Below are 10,008 nucleotides of genomic sequence, written 5' to 3'. Positions count from 1 at the left end.
CCATTTGACATTTGCTATAATATCCCTAGTGCCACAGCCACTTTTAACTCCAGCTTGCACTTCAGGCAGTTCTCTGTTGATGTGCTGTTCCAGTCGTTTTTGGATAATCTTCAGGAGAATCTTTCTTGCATGTGATATCAATGATACTGTTTGATCATTTCCACACTCTATTGGATCACCTTTCTTTGGAATGGGAACAAATATAGATCTCTTCCCATCAGTTGACCAGGTGATTTTCCTCTAGGTTTCTTGGCACAACTTGGTGCAGAATCTGTGTGTTGAAATATGTCAATGGGTATGCCATCAATTCCTTGTTTTTTGTCAATTCTTTCACAGCAGCTTGAACTTCTTCCCTCATCACCACAGGCTCTTGCTCATACGTTGTTTCATGAAATTCCTCTGTGTCTACCAATTCCTTTTGGTACAATGACTCTGTATACTCTTCCCATCTTCTTTTAATGCTTCCCGAATCATTTAATATTCTGCCCAAAACATCCCTAAGTATTGCAACTCGAGGTTTGAATTTGTTCTTCATTTCCTTCCATTTAAGAAATGCTGGGCAAGTCTGGCCCTTTTGATTTTCTGACTCTAGCTCCTTGCACATTTCATTGTAATACTTTACTTTGTCTTCCTGCGCTGCCCTCTGAATTGTTCTGTTCAACTCCTTAATATCTTGATTTGTTCGCTTTGCTTTGGCTTCTTGGCATTCCAGTACAATATTTAGAGTTTCTTCTAACATCCATCTTGGTCTTTTCTTCATCCTCCTTTTCTGTCTCTTTAAACCTTTTGCACTTCCTGGATGATATTCTTTATATCCTCCCACAGCTCATCTGGTCTTTGCTCATCAATGTCCAAGGCCTCAAACATGTTCCTGAGATGGTTTTGAAATTCAGGTGGGATAGATTCAAGGTCAAATTTTGGTTCCTGTGGACTTGATTTAATTTTCCCCAGCTTCAGTTTGACTTGCATATGAGTAGTTGGTGGTTTGTTCCACAGTCAGCACTTGGCCTAGTTTTCACAGCTGATATTGAGCTTCTCCAGCGATTCTTTCCACAGATGTAATTGATCTGATTCCTGTGCATACCATCAGGTGAAATCCATGTGTATAGCCTGTATTTATGTTTCTTATAAAATGTACTTGCAATTTATCCGGGAGGCTGGTATCTCTGAGGAAAAAGTATGGCATCAGGATCTGAGGTAGGCTCATCAACAATCTGCGTTATGCAGATGGCACAATCCTGCTTGCTGAAACTGAGGAGGACCTGAAGCACTTGCTGAAAAAGGTCAAGGACTGCAGCCTTCAATATGGATTGAAGAAAACAAAGATTCTCACCACTGGACTGATTGGCAACATCATGATAGATGATGAAGAGATTGAGATTTTTGACAGCTTCAGTTTGCTTTACAATCAACACTCTTGGTACTAGCAACTAGGAAATTAAAAGACAAATTGCATTGGGACCCATCAACAAACGAATGGCTAGAGAAGCTGTGGTATATTCGCACAATGGAATACTATGCTGCATTAAAAAACAAGGAACTCATGCAATATTACTCAAAATGGTTGACTCTGGAGAACATTATGCTGAGTGAAATATCCCAGTCACAAAGGGACAAATATTGCATGGTGCCACTGTTGTAGAATGGGACTGTCCTTGGGGTTGGGGAGAGACTGAGTAAGATGGGTTCAATAATGTATGCTGCTCTGAAACAGAGAAGGGAGAAAACGGTTTTAAAAAAGATATATGTGATTAGGTATTTCTGTCATGACAGGAGTCTAGAGCGATGGCTACATGGTGGAGTGGACCTGGGGGAGGGTTTGTAAAATAATGAAAGAATCTTTTCTTTTACTTTTCCAAGAGGGTAATTTCTGGTCGGGGGGAGCCTTGGGAGGGGACAAATCTACAACAATGAATGAATGGAAATCTAAAGCCTCTGTAAATTTTCACTGAAATTAATAACAAATTTAAATTAAAAAAAAAGAATTAAGTTAGAGTAAGGATGGCAATGGAACCACCTTACCTCTGTAACTTGATTTGTGTCACTATTAGAGAAAAAAAAATTGCATTGGGAACGTCTGCTGTAAGAGACTTCTCCAAAGTACTGAAGAGCAACGATGTCAGTCTGGAAACAAAGATACACTTGATACAGGCCATGGTCTTTGCAATTACTTGCTATGCATCAGAGAGCTGGACAATGACTAGGGATGATAGAAGGAGAATTGATGCCTTTGAGCTGTGGTGCTAGAGAAGGGTATTGAATGTACCATGGACTGCTAAGAAAACAAACAGATTCATCCTGGAGAGGGTTAAACTGGGCTGCTCCTTGGAGGCAAGGATTCTGGGGCTTCATATGACATATTTTGGATATTTTGCAAGGAGGGACCAGTCCTTGGAGAGGTACATCATGTTTGGGAGAGTGGAGGGACAGAGCAGGAAAGGAAGACCTATGATGAGATAGATTGATTCAGTGATTGGGGTAATGGGGATAGGTGTGTCGGAGACATTATGATTGGCAAAGGATAGAGCAGGGTTTAGGGTTGCTGTACATAGGGTCATTATGAGTCGTAGGCAACTTGATTGCATGTAACAACACATAGTGACCCTTTGATCAATAGATCAAAATCCCAGTTATCTTACACTATCCTGATCAACTTTGACATACTTACTATGTCAGAGTATATGTTGGTAGCTATGAGGAGGAAAGTGGTACCAGGATCAGAGGTACAATCATCAATAACCTGAATTATGTAGATGACACAATGATGCTTTCTGAAAGTAAGGAAGACTTAAAGCGCTTGTTGCAGAGGATCAAGGAATATAGTCTTCAATATGGATTGATTTCAAGAAAACAAAGATTCTTACCATTAGACCAATAGGTAACATCATGATGGATGGAGAAGAGGCTGAAACTGTTAACTTTATCTTGCTTGGATTCACCTAACACCCTTAATACCAGCAGTAAGGAAATCAGGACACATATTGCACTGGAAAAGTCTGCAGTTAGGGACCTCTTCAAATTACTGAGGAGTAATAATGTCAGTTTGAGGACTAAGGTGTGTCTAATATGGCCATGGTCTTTCCAATTACTTGCTATGCATTGGAGAGCTGGACAATGAATAAAGATTACGGAAGAATGGATGCCTTTGAACTGTAGTATTGGAGAAGAGTACTGAATATCCCATGGACAGCCAAGAGAACAAACAAATACATCTTTGAGAGAGTGCAGCCAGAGTGCTCTTTGGAAGCCAGGATGATGAGGCTTCACCTCACATACTTTGGGCATGTTGCAAGGAAGGGCTATTTCTTGGAGAGAGACAAGATGTAAATTAAGAAAGGTGAAGGGTCAATGAAGTAGAGGAAGACCCTCAACTAGGTGGTTTGACACGGTGACTGCCACAATGGGTTCTAGTGTGTCAGGAAGTGTGAAGATGGCACAGGATAGGACACGCTTCAGATCTGTTGTTTATAGGGTCACTGTGGGTTGTACTTGACTTGATGATACCTATTAACAACAACAAACTATGTTATTGATTACAATAAATGTAAACGAAATAAATAATTCTGACTTAAAAAAGGAAAGATTCCACATTGGAAAACGAGAAAAGGAGATTGTTAGAAAGACACATGAGATCAAGCGTTTGCTTTGTTTCATAAGAAAGAAGACATCATAGACTGCAATAAAGGGCACAAGCCGAGTTTAAGAGACAAGAAGATACAGAAAGAAAGGGGTAAGCGTGGAGCAAACATCCAGTGTAGATGAGAAACATGGGATCAAGACCCACAGATGGCCCTTGGATTAGAGGAGAATGCTACCTTCTCAGAGGTTCATGGGAGGAGGTGAGTTTCAGTGAACAAATAGGTTTGCAGGCATGAAGAGGTCATCCTGGTGTTCAGAGTCAAGTTGCCATTCTGGCCCTCAGTTTTGGTACCATATGATCAGGGGAATGTACGGCAGGTGATGAAGGACATACTTGAGGAGAGTGGCGAGAATTTGCTAAAGCTGCTGTGGGGAATAGGAGAGACGTAGAAGTAGAAAAAGAATCACTGGGGTATCACTGGGGCCCCGTTAAGATTGCAGGACTTTGATCTGAGGTCATAACAAGCCCCTTTGATGGTACAGCTACTTCTGGAAAAGTTCAGGAGCCTGGGGTATGGGGAAGCAGAAAGGAAGAAGGCTGAAGGTTTCTAGGAAGATAGTAGAAGGACCAATGGGCCTGGGATTTGAGGAGAGCAGAAGAAGGGCAGTTGAGGTAATAAAAGGATTGTAGCTGAGGACACAACACTGGTTGAGACACTGCCATGGGCCCGAGATGCCCAAAGGTCCCAGTCAGCCTCAGAGACCTGATGCAGTTAGAGTACAGTTTGTGCTCAAAGGTCCCATGGGACTGTGCTGTTCTGGAAGAGAATCCTCCTAGGATTTCCCATCTCACTTTCAACTCCAGGCCTAATGCCTGATCTTAGAGACAAGTGTTTTGTTTTGTTTTTTCCTTTCTGTAATCTTCATGCTAACCTTGTTCCCCCCTGGTGCCTTCTGGGTAAACAGTCCCTGAATTCTCACCTCAATGATTTGACTTCAGTTTGTACCTGAACAGGTCAAGCAGGACTGCTCTCCTGGTCATTCTCTTTCTGTCCTACATTTCTGACATTTTCCTATCTGGCTGACCACATCTTCTCCATGCCCTTGGTGACCTCCGAGTCCAGAACTTTATCACACATCTCTAGCACTGCTAATGTCACAAGCCTCTGACTTCCTGGCTCTTCTCTCTCCAGTCCACCAAGCGCTCTGTTGTTGTACCTGTGATCACAGAAAGCTCTTTCATTTCTATTTGCTTTCTGTAAGTATGCAGGCATTTCATTGCCGATAACACCAAATCAGAATCATGGCATTCTAAACCTTGAACCTTGAAGTGATTTCAGAAAGCATTTTTTTTTAGTTTGACTCCTTTATTTTGTTGAGCTCTGGTAGCTTAGTGGTAATGAATTGTACTGCCTACCTAAAGGTACACAAGTCGAATCCATCAGCTGCTCCAAAGGAGAAAGATGGGCAATCTCTTCCCAAGCTATCTACAGCCTCTGAAAACCTGCTGAGGGGCAGCTGTGAGCTGGTTCCAGCTCAACAGTACAAAACAGCAACAACCTTTATTTTACATTTGAGGAAACAGAGGCCCAAAGAAGATAAATTACTTTCTAAATTGTTTCTGTGCCCTTGAGTCTAGTATGAAGCATGGTGACCCTATGAACAACAGCGTTGAGTCTTGTTTCATCTAATGCCATCCTCATCCTCTCTCACACTTAAGTTCATTGCTGCAGTCACTGTGTCAGTCCATCCTGCTGAGGGTCTTCTCTTTCGTTGACCCTCCACCTTTCCAAGCATGATGTCCCTTTCTAAGGACTAGCCCCTCCTAACAACATGCTCCAAGTATGTGAGACAAAGCTTCACCATCCTTGCCTCTAAAGAGCGCTCTGGCTGCACTTTCACCAAGACCTATCTGTTCTTTTGTCAGTCCATTGGATATTCAGTACTTTTCTTCAACACCACAACTCAAAAAGCATGGATTCTTCTTCTGCCATCTTTATTATACAGCTCTCAGAAAGCACAGCAAGTGATTGAAAAGACCGTAGCCTGAATCAGGTTCACCTTAGTCTTTAAACTGACATCATTGTACCTCGGTACTTTGGAGAGGTCTCTGTCAGCAGACTTTCCCAATACAATATGACCTTTGATTTCTTTTTTTTTTTCAGAGACTCCCATCATTTTATTAGTAATATTAGTTTTACAGCAGAAATAGTCCCAAAGGGGAGATTATCTGTTTGTCATAAAAGTTTCTCATAAAAGGATATAGAGGGCTGTCTATTTACTCTAAAAACTCATATGTCATATTACAGGTTGTATTGTGCTGTCACTGTTATTTTGGAAAAATGATTTAATATGAATAAGGTACAAAAAAATGAATGATTCCAATGATTTCTAATTTATCATATTTTAATTTTATTGTTTTAACTCTTCCATTATGTTAATCCTGTTAATAGACCTACATTTATTTATTATCTCCAGTTAGGATATCATTGCCTACACAACTGAATATATCTGACCCCGTTGTCAGTACTTTTTATGTTGTCTTTTGTTTTTTTTTAGAATACAGGCAGAATTACTACATGTTCAAATGCACACTAATACTAAACATTAACATATCCATTTCGTTGTAATTACAGTATTGATTTTAACTAGCTTTAAGATTATTATACTTAGGATATCATTGTTTAATAATAGCCAAAGGAAAATATAACTAACATTAATATAAAAATTCTTATTTTCCTCTTTCTCCTTCTTTACCTACATATGATTAACACAAAAAAGTTTTATTTTCTTCAAATCTTAAATACAAAAATAAAGAATGCAACAAAATAGATTAATGTAGGTGTATGCATGCCACATAATCACCTCATTTTTGTAAATGAAAATGATGAGCGTTTACTTAATTGCAAAGCCTTACTTTTATAAGCTTAATAGCACTTATTATTCGTGAAATGTTAATTTTAATGTGTGAAAATATTACATTTATTTTCTAGACATTTAACAGTGATTTTTCAGTAACAACTCATGAAAAAAATTGTTTTATTTTTACATATAAAATATTATTCTGTTTTTATATCATCTTTTTCCAATTTAAGGACAGAAAGAAGAATAATCTGGGCCGATGGGAGGGAAGGAAGAAAGGAATCTATGGAAAATAAACTCCCTCAACTTGACTGAGTCTCTTCCATCAAATGCCACAAGCTGACTCAGTCCCACTCACTCTGAATGATTTCGTCATTGTTGTTACGTGCTGTTGCGTCACTTGCAACTCATAGCTCCACTGTCCTCTGAGTTTAACATCTATATGCGACTATTTTCTCAATTTTTCTAGATAAGCTACGATCCTATCTCCTACAAATAGCGATGGAGAGCATAGAGGGGATGGAGTGAAGGAAATGGGAAAGACCTGGTAAGAAAAACAATGCATTAGAACTTTGTAAATAAATCAGTGTAAGATAAAATTAACAACAACAAAAACAGAACTTAAGTATTGCAGGTATGGAGTGCCTAAGCAGTAAAATCTCAAACACCTGCTGGCAAACAGGGCTCAGTGTGTTTTAGGAAGAATAGCATGATTCCTGACTCAGGACACTGGGGCTTCTTGATCTAAGTAGGTGTGGGAAGCTTGTGGAGAAATGCTATGTGTTCAAGTGTTTGCCTGCTAATGAGCAGGTCAGCAGTTTGAATCCACCAGCCACTCTATGGGAGGAAGAGGAGGCTATCTACTCCTGTAAAGATTTACTGTCTTGAAAACCCTGCGGGCAGTTCCACTTTGTTCTGCAAGGACACTCCGCGTCAGAATCCAGTTGATAGGCATCTTGACAGAAGACATTTTACAGATACATCTTTCAGTAGTGTCTGGAATTATGTAGAGCTGCAAAATAGTTAATACAAGTCAGCTAAAAGTTCATAAAACCCACGATAACTCGATGTCATGAAGAAACCATGTACCAACTTTGAAACTGGAGCAAATGCTGTCAGAGAGAATAGAAATTTCCGAAAAGCGTCACTAGTTAAATATCACCCATATATTCACTCATTTATTTCTGTTAAGTTGGAATAGATTTATAACTGACCTCCAGCAGGTTTTCAGAAGCCGTAAATCACAGGGGAGTAGATTCCATAACTTCTCTCCAGGAGGCAGCTGTTGGGAGCAACTCCTCACCTCCGAGGCCACTAGGAGGTTACTTCTGGATTATTTTAAATCTGAGTGTAGAGACTATGATCGTGGATGATGGGCTTCTGGGTAAGGATGGAACTAGACAAGATTGAAGAAGAGAAGATTGAAATGCAAAGAGACTAGGAAAGAGCTTAGCAGTCATAGGTTTAACTAATTTCTTGCTCAGAAAACCCTATCAGAAATCCAAGAATCACAGACTTGAGTTGGATGAAATTTGTAGTTCATAAGGTAAAACATTACTAAAATTAACTTGTTTGAAAATTACATGTATTTATCATTTGATATTGTAGGTTAAGTCCTTGAGAATTCACTACAAAGCCTAACCTAAAGATTCTCCTCAGGTACATGGAAAATGCATATATGATCTTTGTTAGGACAAACTGGTTTACTCCAAGTGGACATCTAAGATGCTGCTGTTTCTGATGGTCTAACAAAATTTTAACTCTCTATTGATATATATTACAGAAACATGAAACACAATCTCATGGTTTGGTGTCAAAGATTGAGGATAAATGAATTATAGCTAGCTAGAATGCCTAACATTAATAAGTTTAGTTTACTTAACTATAATATTAAGAAGATGATTTCTACAATTTTTAGAAATTATTTTTGGAGTGGATTTTTTAAATGAACATTTCAACTCATAGGTATTTTTGTCATTATAGCTTTAATGCATGCACAGCAATGTCAAATAAGGCTTAGCCTAACATTCCATGCCCATTCTTTATTCATGGATGTATAACTATGCTTGGAACAGTAATTGTCATATCAACTGAAAGACTGCAAATAGTATTTTTTTTTGTAGTGAGAATGCCTAAATATACAGAATTATATTTTATGTTTAAATTTCACTTGTTAAGTGAACATTTCAAATCTTGTTATATTACCATTTCTTCAGAAATTAGCATCATCATTCATGCCGTTAAAAATTTAGTGTTCATTCTCTATAAGCATAAATTGTTAAGTGATTTTAACACACTGCTTTTCTAAAACAATGATGGTCTATTTTCTTTATGGAAATGTTCTGAATATTGCAAATGAGTTTTAATAAACCTTTCCCCAAAAAGTAAAAATTGTGAGTTGGAGAAGATAAACAATTTTTTCTCCTTTGACCTCAATAAAACAGGAATTTGGGGATTTTTTTACCTAATTTAGTAGCAAGTATATAGTACTCGATAAATTATATGCAGTTAAAAACTATTTGGTTATTTCTTTGTTTATTATTGAGTTTGGAAAAAAAGTAGTTATCTTTTCTGGTATTACAAACAGAATTTGGAATCCTTCAAAGAATTTAGTAAAAAGCTAACTATTTATAAACCCACAAAAAATATGCTGTTAGTCTTATCACTTTCACATTAAAATTAATTACAATGTGCAAAATAAATCAACTACATTTTTTTTAATTTAATGATCTAAAATGTCACTATATTGTTGATAGAGAGCTTATTGTAAAATGTCTTTCTTTCTGTCAAGATTCATAAATAACTTTTATTCGTGAAGGCTTGTATTAATTCTATTGATTAGTTTACAGTTTGTCAATGATAGTTAACTTTTCTAAATGTATTAATTATAAGCAAATATCTTTAGTCTTTTTATTTTTATTTTACTCAAGACAAATGCTTATGATTTCTTAAATTATATGAATTTACTTAATTCTTAAATTTACTCTGTTGTTCTGGTTTAAAGAATATCCATAATATTATAATAAATATAGATATAGGAGAAACAACATTCACACAACCCAAAGCAAATTATTATTCTGAAATAGATATTTTTTTTTTAATAATTTTAATGAGCATTTACAGAGATTTTGAATTTCCATTCATTCATTGCTGCACTCCTCTCCCTGCCCATCCCTTCCCCCCTCCAGTTCACTCCTCTCTTTCAAAAGTAAAAGAAACACTCCTTCCCAGGTACACAATCCCCCCACACCCTTCCCACCACCCCAAGTACATTCCACTATGCAACCTTAATTGTGGACTCCTGTGATAACCATAAGACCCTATCATACATCACTTTTAAATTATTCGCTCCCTCATCTGTTTCAGTGCAGTATATACAATTTATCCAGTTTTTCTCAGTCTTACCCCAACGCTGATATCAGTCCCATTTTACAACAGTGGCATCGTGCAATATTTGTCCTTTTGCATCTGAGATATTTCACTCAGCATAATGTCCTCCAGGCTCACCCATTTTGAATAATATTGCATGAGTTCCTTGTTTTTCAATGCAGCATAGTATTCCATTGT

The sequence above is a fragment of the Elephantulus edwardii genome, unplaced genomic scaffold (assembly GCF_000299155.1).
Source record: "Elephantulus edwardii isolate Elephantulus edwardi_28Jun2011 unplaced genomic scaffold, EleEdw1.0 scaffold00030, whole genome shotgun sequence".
Classification (NCBI taxonomy): Eukaryota; Metazoa; Chordata; class Mammalia; order Macroscelidea; family Macroscelididae; genus Elephantulus; species Elephantulus edwardii.
This window is presented reverse-complemented; position numbering follows the sequence as displayed.